Source organism: Felis catus, chromosome F2 (genome assembly GCF_018350175.1).
Source record: "Felis catus isolate Fca126 chromosome F2, F.catus_Fca126_mat1.0, whole genome shotgun sequence".
NCBI classification, from domain to species: domain Eukaryota; kingdom Metazoa; phylum Chordata; class Mammalia; order Carnivora; family Felidae; genus Felis; species Felis catus.
In genome coordinates, this window is record NC_058385.1 from 17573699 (window position 1) to 17587175 (window position 13477).

At 36.5% G+C, this 13477-nt stretch overlaps 1 protein-coding gene and 1 non-coding gene across 11 annotated transcripts in view; both read left to right on the plus strand.

Moving 5' to 3' along the window:
- The window catches only part of CSPP1 (centrosome and spindle pole associated protein 1), a 161330-nt gene that overhangs the window by 26303 nt on the left and 121550 nt on the right, over positions 1-13477 (plus strand). The window lies entirely within an intron of this gene.
- On the plus strand, positions 1541-1669 carry LOC111558612. The gene has a single exon (XR_002739702.1). It is a non-coding gene; the product is annotated as a small nucleolar RNA SNORA31 (small nucleolar RNA).

Consider the following 13477-nt stretch of genomic DNA (forward strand, 5'->3'; position numbering starts at 1 on the left):
AGGTCTAACCCTCTTAATCACATCTTTCTGGTGTGGTCTTTCTGGTGTGACCAGCTCCCATCTATGTCATCTCTTCAGCTAAACTATAGAGGAGCTCACCATGAGTTAGCATATTAGTATAAACTATTGGATATGGGTTGCAGAACCTACCATGAATAACAAAAACACTCCCATCACTTGGAATATTCCAAGGATTTAGAAGTTACTTCCCAGGAACCAGAAATAAAGGCTAGCAAAATTCTTTATTCTATGTAGCATGTACATGGCTTACTCTATATAAGCTGATAAAATTATGTCCTTTGTAAGGACTTTGTTAGAATAACTCAGGTTTAGTGAAATATGAGAGTTAGCTAGCTGAAAACGATCTGTAAAAGCAAATTGTATTTTCTATCTTCCTACACCATTTCTAGGCATATTAATCATTTTATAATTAAAAGAAATTCAACTTTTACTAACTCATTATTTAATAACTATTACTATTAAGAAATGCTTTCACTAACTTTTTAAAAAAAATTTTAAAATTTATTTTTGAGAGAGAGACAGTGTGAGCAGGAGTGGGGCACAGAGAGAGAGAGAGAGGGAGACAGAATCTGAAGCAGGCTCAAGGCTCTCAGCTGCCAGCACACAGCCCAATGCAGGTCTCGAACTCACAAATTGTGAGATCGTGACCTGAGCTGAAGTCAGTTAACTTTTAAGTCATTAACTTTTTAAGTGTAGATCTATGTACTTCAGTTAAATTTCATCTTTCTCTTTTCTCTTTCTTAGAGAAGTTGAGTGTTTTACCTTAGGTTGAGCATTATTGCTTTGATTTTAATGCTTTATATCCTGGAAGACATTTTTTTTTTTTTTCTTTTTTTTTTTTTTTTTTTTTCTTTTTTTTTTCAACGTTTATTTATTTTTGGGACAGAGAGAGACAGAGCATGAAACAGGCGAGGGGCAGAGAGAGAGGGAGACACAGAAACGGAAACAGGCTCCAGGCTCTGAGCCATCAGCCCAGAGCCCGACGCGGGGCTGGAACTCACGGACCGCAAGATCGTGACCTGGCTGAAGTCGGACGCTTAACCGACTGCGCCACCCAGGCGCCCCCTGGAAGACATTTTTAATAGTTGACATAATATAGCCAGTATTTTCAACATTGTTTTTTATATACATATTTTTGACCCAACATCCGTAGATAGATACTACATTGCTTTTGAAATGTATTATCTGGTTCAAATGGTGAATATAAAAAGCATTGCTTTATTTTGAGTTTTATAAAAAGAATTTTATATTAAGTAAAATTTGCATATGGCAAAATGATTTTAAAGAGTACAAAACAATATAACATGGAAATTGTGACCCTCCCAACCCTGTTGTCCAGTCTCTCTTGATAAGCAGTATCTTGTATATAATTTCATGATTAGACTGTATACGTGTGTATATAGCCCTTTCTTCTTTTCCATGTGGTAGCTTAGATCCTGTTCTCTTTTTGAAAATACTACCTTTGTGATTTATAGTATGGGGACATAGCCATAACCTTTCGAGATTAAAAAGCAATGGAATGCATCTATTTGACAGACCTGGAGCAGTTACTGTCTGCTGCTAAGGTTTTTATTGCAGATGCAAGAAAAAGTTGTCCTTACCCTTCTGTCTAATTGTGGCAGCTGTGATTGAATGGGGGAATATAGGGGGAAACATGATAATACAGGGGGAAACATGGGGAGAGAATTTTTGCAGCTCAGAAATAACTTGTAAATAGTGAAGACCCTGTTTTACTCTAAAAAGGAAACTGAAATTTGAGTTAAAAGGGGCAGCCTAGACTTGGGCATAAAACTGAATTAAACAGCCTTTATCTCTGGGTGAAAAGAAAGTTCATTGTATACCAAACTGGTACGTGTGGTGCATATAGAAGGTGTCATATAGCACTTATTATGTTATATTAAAACTGTATGCCTGCTTGTTTACTGTCTAGATGCTGTACCTTTGGGCAAAAACTTATGTATCTGTTTATCTCCCCAAGACCAGCAAAGTATCTGGCACATGGGTGATGCTTAGTATGTTACATGAAAATTTACTGAGTATGTGTCTTGGAAGAGAGGTTGGCTTTTAAATGTAGCAATGTTGAAACTTTATTAAAAAAAAACAAAATTCATAGAGGGAAGAAATCAATTGAGAAATTTAATATTTTCTGGCACGTGGGTGGTTTAGTTTGTTAAGCATCCACCTTTGGCTTAGATCATGATCTCATGGTTCATGAGTTCGAGCCCTGTGTTGGGCTCTGTGCAGATGGCTCAGAGCCTGGAACCTGCTTCGGATTCTGTCTCTCGCTCTCTCTCTGCCCTCCCCTGCTCATATGCTGTTTCTTTCTGTCTAAGTAAGTAAACAACAACAAAAAAATTTAATATTTTCAATAAGTTATTTGATAAAATTTCACTAATTAAAAGAAACATGAAAAACAAATTCCTATCAAATCTCATTAATTTGATAAGAATAAGATGTTAGATTAAGTTTAGATAAATTTTACTTCAAATCCAGCAATTAAAAAAAAAAGTCACTGTATTTGTCAGGGTTTTTCAGAGAACCAATAGGGTGTGTGTGTGTGTGTGTGTGTGTGTGTGTGTGTGTGTGTGTGTGTAAGTAAGTAAATGTATATTTAAGGAATTGGCTTGTGATTATATAGAGGCTGGAAAGTCTAATATCTGCAAGGTAAGCTGCAAAACTCGTGACCCAGGGAAGAGGTGATGTTGCAGTTCTAAGTCTGAAGTTGTCTGTTGGCAGAATTCCTTCTCACTTGAGGAAGGTCAGTCTTTGTTAAGGCCTTCCACTGATTGGATGAGGCCCAGTCACATTATGGAGGGCAGATTGCTTTAGTCAAAGTCTACTAATTTAAATGTTTATCTCACCTGAAAAACACTCTCACAGAAATATCCATAGTAATGTCTTTTTAAAAATGTTTATTTTGGGGGCGCCTGGGTGGCTTAGTCGGTTGAGTGGCCGACTTCAGCTCAGGTCATGATCTCGCGGTCTGTGAGTTCGAGTCCCGTGTCAGGCTCTGTGCTGGCAGCTCAGAGCCTGGAGCCTGTTTCAGATTCTGTGTCTCCCTCTCTCTGACCCTCCCCCATTCATGCTCTGTCTCAAAAATAAATAAACATTAAAAAAAAAATGAAAAAAAAATGTTTATTTTGGGAGAGAGGAGTGGCAGAAAGAGAGGGAGAGAGAATCCCAAGCAGGCTCTATTCTGTCAGCACACACAAAGCCTGTCTCAGGTCTGCATCTCACGAACCACGAGATCATCACCTGAATGGAAACCAAGAGTCACACACTTATCTGACTGAGCCTCCTAGGCACCCCTCCATAATGTTTGGCCAACTATCTGGGCAACATGGCCTAGCCAAGTGGACATATAAAATTAACCATCATAGTCACTACTGAAATCTTTTCTTTTCCTGACTTTGTTTACAAGTGGCATAGAAATAATGTTAAAAATTAAATGCAAGTAGAATTTCACGTAACTGTTAACACTAATAAATCTTTAGTGTTTGTTGGCATAACTAATATTGCAAGTGTATTGTTATGCCAACAAGTTGGACACCTTAGACAAAATTGATAAATTCCTGGAAAGTCCCAAATTACTGAAACTGATTCAAGAAGAAATGCAAAATCTAAATAGATCTCTAACATGTAAAGAAATTGAATTCTTCATTAAAAATCTTTCACAAAGGAAAGCCCAGGCATGGATGACTTCATTGATGAATTCTACCAAACATTTAAAGAGGAAATAATACCAGTACTTGATAAATTTAAAAGAGAAATGCACACTTCCCAACACATTTTGTGAGGCTAGTATTATCCCGATATCAAGGCCAGATAAAGTTTCCACAAGAAAATTACAAAAAAGTATGTGTTACGAATATAGATGTAGAAATCCTAAACAAAATGTTAACAGATTGAAACTAGCAACACATAAAAATGATTATACACTCTGGCCAGGTGAGCTTTATCATAGTAGTGCAAGTTTTTAGTTTTAACATGTCTAAATTAATGCACCAGATTAATAGAGTTAAGGGCAAAAAGCACATGATTATCTCAATAATCACAGAAAAAGTATTTGACAAATCCAACACTGATTTATTATAAAAACTGTCAACAAACTAGGAATAAAAGATTTTGATTTCTGAAGAAGGACATCTATGAAAAACCTACAGCCAACATCATACATAATGTTTATGACTGTCAGCTTTCCTTACAAGGAACAAGACAGGAATGTGTATTCTTATCACCTCATTCAACTTTGTACTGAAAGTTCTAGCCAGCATGATGAAAAAATACAATAAATAAAAGGCATCAAGGTTAAGAAGAAAAACTGCCCTTGTTTGCAGATGACATAATTCTGTTTGGAGAAAATTCTAAGAATCTACAAAAAAGCTATTAGAATTAATAAATGAGCTTAGGAAGTTAACAGAATATGAGATCAATAAAAAAATGTGTAAGCTGTTTTGGTTATATATTAGAACAATCTGGAAATCTTTAGTGAACAGTTTCATTTGCAGTAGCAACAAATAGAATAAAATATAGTTGACCCTTGAACAGCAGGAGTTTGAACTGGGCGCGGTGGGGGCAGGGGTTCTATTTGTACGTGGATTTTTTTTAAATAAATATGAGAAACGTTTTTGGAGATTTGTGACAATTTGAAAAATTTCACAGATGAACCTTTTAGCCTAGAAATATCGAAAAAAATTAAGAAAGGTGTATTGTGAATGTTAAAAATATGTGGATACTAGTCTATTTTATCATTCATTGTCTTAAAATGTATACAGATCTATTAAAAGTTAAGAGTATCAAAATTATGCCCTGAACACAGACTGTATATGGTGTCATTTGTAGTCAAGAGAAATGTAGGGGCACGTGGGTGGCTCAGTTGGTTAAGTATCTGACTCTTGATTTTGGCTCAGGTCATGATCTCATAGTTCGTGAGTTTGGAACCCTTTGTTGGGCTCTGTGTTGACAGCATAGTCTACTTTGGCTTTTTCTCTCCTGCGCAGAGTATGTGCACTCTTTCAAATACAAGAGAAAGAAATGTAAATAAATATCAAGATGCACTATTAAATCGAAACTGTGTACAATTAACTGTAGTACATACGGTTGTACTGTAATAATTTTGTATCTACCTTCTATTGCTGTTGTGATGAGCTCAAGTGTTGAGAGTAGCCACTTAAAAAACCATGTGATGCTGGGGTGCCTGGCTGGCTCATTTGGAAGAGCATGCAATTCTTGATTCTGGGTTATGAGTTCTAGCCCCACATTGAGTGTAGAGATTACTTAAATAAATTAAAAAAAAAAAAAGCCATGTGATGCTGATCATCTCTTGAGAAGGCAGTTCATCTTCAATAAATGATGTATTGTGGTACAAAGCAATCTCTTCTGTGATTTTCTCATGTTTTTGTGTTTAGTGCAATGTTGTAAACTGAGTTACACCATGGGACCCAAACAAAATGCCTCTTGTGATGCTGGGAGTGCTCCCAAGAAGCAGAGAAAAGTCATATTACAAGAAAAAATTGAATTGCTTGATATGTAGATTAGGGTCTGCAGCTATGGTTGCCTGCCATTTCAAGATAAAAGAATCTAATGTAAGAACCATTGTTAAAAGGAAAGAAAAGGAAAGGAAATTCATGAAGCCATGCTAGGTCAGTGGGTATGAAAACCTTGCACTTTTTGTGAAATGCCTTTTCATCTTATATTGAAAATGGGCTTTTATGTGGATGCAGGATTGCTATAAGAAAGTCATACCTATAAACACTACTATGATTTGAGAAAAAGAAAAATGCTACCATGATTTGTGACAACTTAAAAGTAAAAGGAAGGTGAAGAATCTAAAGGTGGAGAATTTAATGGCAAAAAGAGGTGGTTTGATAATTTTGGAAAGAGGTTTAACTTAAATAATCAAGATAACAGGAGAAGCAGCTTCTGCTGATGAAGAGGCAGCAGACAGGTTTCTAGATAGCACTAAGAAAATCACTGAGGAGAAAGGATATTTGCCTGAACCGGTTTTAAGGCAGATGAAGATGTCCTATTCTAAAAAAAAAAAAAAAAAAAAAAAAAAAAAAGAAAGAAAGAAAGAAATAGTGCCATAAAGGACATTTGTTAGTAAGAAAAAAAAGTGAGCACCAGGATTTAAGGCAGGAGGGGCTAGGCTAACCATACTGTTTTGTGCAAATGCATTTGGGTTTATGATCAGGACTGCCTTTACATTTAAAGCTGCTAATCTTTGAGTCTTGAAGGGAAAAGATAAACACCAGCTACTAGTCTTCTGGTTGTATGACAAGAAGGGCTAGACAATAAGAACTTTTTTTCTAGATTGATTCCATTGATGTTTGCTTTGTTCCTGGTATCACTATCTGTTGATGTTGGACAAGGCCCCTGGCTACCCAGAACCCCATGAGTTCAACACTAAAGGTGTAGAAGTGGCCTACTTGCTCCCAAACACAACATATTTAATTCAGCTTCTAAATCGGAGTTGTATGAACCTTTATAGCTCATTACATATGGTACTGCATGGAAAGGATTGTCAACACTGTGGAAGAGAATCCTGATAGGATTGAAGATGTCATTGTTGTTCTAGTAAAAGCCATCCAGCCCGCAACAATAAACTCCTGGTGGAGAAAACTATTCATCACAATACATAAGAATGGGAAAAGGCAGCCGTATGTATAAGATTCACGTATGTTTATATGTGTGTGTACATAAAATTTACATATCAGAAAAAGACTGAAAATCTGAAAAGACTGAAATCTGAAAATGGACAAAACACTTGGTTGGCTATTCTTAAAAGAGGGAAATCCAAATGCATTGAGGAGGTGCTCGGCATCATTAGTCATTAGGAAAATACAAATTGGAACTACAGTAAGACATCATTACACACAAGTATGATGTCTTATATTTAAAGAACTTACAGAACCAAGAGTGGGCCAGTGGCTGGTAGGAATGGATAATAATGCAACTTGGAAAAACTGGCAATCTCAACTAAACCCTGTGACCTTATCCAGTGACCCAACAATTCTACTCCTAGGAATATAGCCAAGAGAAATACATGTGTCCACTGAAAGACGTGTACAAGAATGTCAATGGAATTTTGTTTATAATAGTGCTCTCCCCACCCTCCCAAACAGCATGAATAAGCTCAAATGCCTGATAACAGTAGGATGGATTAAAAAAAGTTGTACTGTATTCCTACAATGAGAGAAGACACAAAGTGAAAAGAATGAACCACTGCTGCATATAGCTGCGTGGCTAACTCTGATGGATATAACATTGAGTGAAAGTAAAATGCAAAAGATGACAAGCTTTTTATTTGAAGTTCAAGAAACAGATCCAGTACATCCACACTGATAGAAGTCTGAATACTTGTGAACTCTGGGAGGGAGTGTTAATGGGGAAGGAGCATAAGTGTGCCTTCTGAGGTGTAAAGAAATAGTTTTTTATGAGTGCATATGTTTGAACAAACTCCTTGAGCATTATACTTAAGGTTGTACTTTTTGCTGTACATACAGTATGTCTCAACTTTAAAAAATTGGGCTTCTGGGAGAAAGTTTTCTTTGCTTTCCATAGTAGGATGTGCTTAAAATTAGTAGGTATTTTGGGATTTGACAGAAAATTTAGATTTCCTGATACTTTATACGTTTGCAAGAGAAACCAAAAACCGTAATTTAAATTAAGAAAGATCCTAATATTTGAAAGGTCAGTAAAAATATTAAAGTTCAGGGGCATCTGGGTCACTCAGTTGGTTGAGCATTTGACTCTTGATTTCAGCTCAGGTCATGGTCTCATGGTTCCTGGGATTGAGCCCTGTGGAACTTGACTGGGATTCTCTCTCTCCCTATCTCTCTGCCCCTCCCTTGTCCAATCCCCCTCACCCTCCCAAAATAAGTAAATAAAAAATTAAATGTATTAAAAACATTAAAGTCCACTATTCTTTCTGCTGTTGCTGCAGTTGTTGTTGCTACTACTACCAAATAACCTATATTGAGTGCTACTATGTGTCAGATGCTATACTGCATTCTTACCTAATTTAATTTGGAGTTGGAGTAAATGACATGTTCTTCTTTTGGGACTTCCATGCTATCATGCCTCCTGTCCTCCCTATAACTTGACATCTTTGAAATTTACAACATTATAGTCTTTTGTACTCACTTGCTTTTTTTTTTTTTTTTTTTTTGGAGATGGATAAAAAGACTATTCTTCAGTGTTAGCCCATTGCAATCGTGAATTAATCTAATTATTTTTATTACAGAAAATTTTTTTTAATGTTTATTTTTGAGAGAGAGAAAGAGAGAGACAGAGCATAAGTAGGGGAGGAGCAGAGAGAGAGGGAGACACAGAATCTGAAACAGGCCCCAGGCTCTGAGCTGTCAGCACAGAGCCCGATGCAGGGTTCAAACCCACAAACCGCGAGATCGTGACCTGAGCCGAAGCCAGATGCTCAACCGACTGAGCCACCCAGGCTCCCCTATTTTTATTTTTTTAAATTTACATCCAAGTTAGTTAGCATATAGTGCGACAATGATTTCAGGAGTAGATTCCTTAATGCCCCTTACTCATTTAGCCCATCCCACAGCCCCTCCAGTAATCCTCTGTTTGTTCTCCATATTTAAGAGTCTCTTATGTTTTATCCCCCTCCCTGTTTTTATATTATTTTTGTTTCCCTTCCCTTATGTTCATCTGTTTTGTCTCTTAAAGTCCTCATATGAGTGAAGTCATATGATATTTGTCTTTCTCCAACTGACTAATTTCACTTAGTATAATACCCTCCAGTTCCATCCATGTAGTTGCAAATGGCAAGATTTCATTCTTTTTGATTGCCACATAATACTCCATTGTGTATATATATACCACATCTTCTTTATCCATTCATCCATCGGTGGACATTTGGGCTCTTTCCATCCTTTGGCTATTGTTGATAGTGCTGCTATAAACATGGGGGTGCATGTGCCCCTTCGAAACAGCATATCTGTATCCCTTGGATAAATACCTAGTAGTGCAATCGCTGAGTCATTGGGTAGTTCTATTTTTAATTTTTTGAGGAACCTCCATACTGTTTTCCAGAGTGGCCACACCAGTTTGTCTTCCCACCAGCAGTGCAAAAGAGATCCTCTTCCTCCACATCCTCGCCAATATCTGTTGTTGTTATGTGTTGTTATGTGTTGTTATGAGTTGTTAGCCATTCTGACAGGTGTGAGGTGGTATCTCATTGTGGTTTTGATTTGTATTTCCCTGACGATGAGTGATGTTGAGCATTTTTTCATGTGTCGGTTGGCCATCTGGATGTCTTCTTTGGAGAAGTGTCTATTCATGTCTTTTGCTCATGTCTTCACTGGATTATTTGTTTTTTGGGTGTTGAGTTTGATAAGTTCTCTATAGAGTTTGGATACTAATCCTTTGTCTGATATGTCATTTGCAAATACCTTCTCCCATTCTGTTGGTTATCTTTTGGTTTTGCTGATTGTTTCCTTCACTGTGCAGAAGGTTTTTATTTTGATGAGGTCTCAGTAGTTCATTTTTGTGTTTGTTTCTCTTGCCTTGGGAGATAATGTTTAGTAAGCAGTTGCTGTGGCCAAGGTCAAAGAGGTTGGTGCCTGCTTTCTCCTTGAGGAATTTGATGGCTTCCTGTCTTACACTTATGACTTTCATCCATTTGAGTTTATTTTTGTGTGTGGTGTAAGAAAGTGGTCCAGGTTCATTTTGCTGCATGTTGCTGTCCAGTTTTCCCAGCACCACTTGCCGAAGAGACTGTCTTTATTCCATTGGATATTCTTTCCTGCTTTGTCAAAGATTAGTTGGCCATACATTTGTGGGTCCATTTCTGGGTTCTCTATTCTGTTCCATTGATCTGAGTGTCTGTTTTTATGCCAGTACGTACTGTCTTCATGACTACAGCTTTGTAATACAGCTTGACTTTAGTACCTCTTAAGTTTCTTGACTTCTTCATCTCATGATACTGTTTTCAGTTCCTTAGCTACCTACTCTAATTGTCATATCCTAGACTTATGTTGCCAGTAACTGAATTATAGTTGCAAATATTTTCTTTGATGACCACTTCCATTTTTTTTTCCAGCTAATTTTATCTTGTACCCTGCCTCCAACAAATAGTCCAAGTAATTGACATTCCAAATAATGGACATTACTACGACCTACCATTGATTGATTCAACTCCCTTACGGACCTACTCTTTCATTATTTCCTTCCTTATGCAGTCTAAATTCTGTGGTCCAGTATATTGACTCCCTTGCACCCCCTCATCTTTCTTGCCTTTCTTTCCCTTTGTCTTATAAAGTACTGACTACTGATACAAGGTGGGTCCTCAATCCTGTTGGTGGTTCTACTAAATTTCCCTAATATTTGCTGTCTGACTCTACAAGGCAGCTGTTTCATCTTTTTCCTCTCTGTATAAATTCTATTCTCCAGTCCCCAGCCCATGGTTTTACTTTGTATTTCACTGCAAAAATTGAAGCAATTAGAATTTACCCTTATCTCCTTCCATCTGTCAGCCAACCCACACCTGTACCATATATTCTGCCTTGTCTTCTATTACCAGAGATTGTCATTGTGCCTTAGACCAACCGCTTTACTTATATAGCATCTTGTCTTCCCTTTTGACTGAAAATACTATCACTTCATCAATTTTGTTTCTCATCTGAATCACAGATATTTTTCCTGTTAGATCATTTATTTCAGAATCTATGCATTGCTATAATATCTCCTATTTTATAAAATCCTTTATGTTTCTCCAGCTACTGTCAATTTCTAGGTTCTTTTTAGCAAAAGTTAGAGTTGTCTATATTTATTATCTCCAAGTCCTCTCACCTTTGTCTCTGTCAAACTTGTCCAATCAGGCTTGCTTTTGTGCTGCTCTCCCACAAAGATCAAGATAATAGCCCATTACATAGCAACATTTAATGAGCGGTTCTCACATCTCATATTTTTCTTTCTTTCTTTTTTTTTCCCCAAAGATTTTATTTTATTTTTAAGTAATCTCCACACCCAACATGGGGCTTAAACTCACACCCCCGAGATCAAGAGTTGCCTGCTTCACCGACTGAACCAGCCAGGTGCCCCTCAGATCTTACATTTTTCAACTTAACTGCTCCACCTAACATCTTACCACTTCTAGAAGTATTTTCTTCACTTGGCTTCTAGAGTCTTCTGGTTTTCCTCTGATCTTACTAGTTCCTCCTTGCATAGGAAAAAAGCAGGTCTGGGACTGACTATCCTTAGAAGGGCCTGGTTGCAAGGCTGATCTTTGGCTAGTATCTGGAACTTAGCTAGCAGACAATTCCCTATACTGACATAAAACTTACCGTAAATGATAAGGCTCATTGTGCCTAAATTTTATAAACAATGTGACTTATGCAGAGCACCTGCTTTCCTTTTGGGGAGTCTGGAATCTTGATATGTGCTAGACAAAGGGTGCCTGTCTGAACAGCTCCAAACAAACTATGGGCACTGAGTCTCTAATGAGCTTAACATATGTTGTCAGAATTTGTTGCTGGAAGAATTAAGCATGTCCTATGTGATTCCATTGGGGAAGAACCGTAATTATGAGTATAATGCATCCTGTGAATCTTTCTAGTGAATCACCCAGAAGGTACCTCTGAGGACTCTCAACACACACCTTTTCATTTTTTCTGGTTCCTTTTCAATTCCCACACTAAACTTTGGGTACTTGAAGATCCATCTTCCATGACCATAGTCCCTATGTGTTTTTTATCCAGGTAATAACTCTCAATCTTATGTCAAAATACTGTTGATCTGTATTTTAGGCTCTAAAATTTTCTTGATTTATTTTATTTTTCATGCTCAGAAGTAATTATTTTGGAAATCAAGTAAAGTGATTACAGATGAACAAAGTAAGATAAAGAGATTTTACTCTTGTTACTAGAATTTTTGTGTGATTTTTAAAAAATCATCTTATTTTATCTTACTTTTTTTTTAAGTAGGCTTCACTGCCAACGTGGAGCTGGGTATGGGGTTTGAACTCAAGGCCATGAGATCAATACCTGAGCTGAGAGCAAGAGTTGGATGCTTAACCTACTGAGCCACCCAGGCATCCCTAAAAATTCTTTTTAAATACAATTATACTCATGGAAATTTGGAAAAGAATAAGGAAGAAATAAATTACATTGTTTAATTTAAAAATATCAGAAAAGAAGCAACTGCAGAATTATCAATTGCAGAGAAGCTCTGAGGTTTAGACTAAGCTAAAAATACTACAGTTAATGTAAAGATTTTGGAACTCAGGCAACAGGAAATTGTTGATGGTTTTCTAGTTTTTTAAGTTACATTTTCAATTAACATTCTTTTCAGGATTTGTAGTCTTAGGTTTCTCTTATTACAGATTAAATGCCAGACATTCTACTGCCGTTTTGCAGTTTGTATAAGTCAAGTGAGTCCTTTGTAGTCATACCTTTATAGCTAAAGTTTGAGTACAGTGTCCTCCTCTAAGCAGTCATGTCACTTGATAACTCACCTGTTCATGAAAAGTCCTTTTATTATTTCCTATAACTAGTCTTTTGATTATGTTTACATAATAACTTCTGATGGTGATATAATGAAAGAAAAAACTAAGTGTTCCATGGTAATTTGTTTTATAAAGCATTTATTATGAGTGCTATGTTAGAAGTAAATTAATTTTAGAAAGATTGTATACTTTATTTTGAATAGTTTATTTAGCCCATAGCCACTATAGAAACTAATACTTCTAATTGATGTAGTTCTGAGGCATAATGTTAACTGGCTTAGAGTCACTGATGTTGTACTTGGTGAAGTGACATCACTTCAAATGACCCTAAGGTGACTACTGCTTTACTTGCCACTAGAACCATCATAAGACAACTACTCTGAATAAGTAAGTCTGACCATGTTTCTTAGCTCATTAAGTCCATCGAGATGCCACAGTTAATGCATAGTTTAAAATGAACAGAATATTAAAATTGTTCCATACAGTTCTTAATTTTCTCTTACCTACCTCTAATGCCATGAAGTGTTGGTACTGGATGACAAAAGAAGAATTAAAAAGTTAGTATTTTCTGTTGACTAAACCTTAAACTAATAACATTTAAACTAATTCAGAAGGCATTATGTATTATTCTTCCTTGTCTTTTAAGACAGTATTATTTGAGTTAATAGTAAAAAGCAAATATTCTTGATAAATAAAATTGAAATCAGTATAAATAGTAATTTATAATTGAAAATCATATTTTAGTTTCTATTCTTCCACATAAATCCAGCAAGCAGGATTGGAAAACAGTGGTAAAATCTAAATATATGACTTCAGAAAGCTGTAAGTTACTGTTCCCCGAGTAGGAAAGCCTCACATGGTGGGAAGCATCATCCTTGTTTTCTTTTTCTCCTTGACACAACAGAGTAACCATTGTGACTAAGGATATGTAACTTTAGTTACTACTTATTATGCTTTCCATGCAGTCAGACTGCCTAAAAGCAGAAA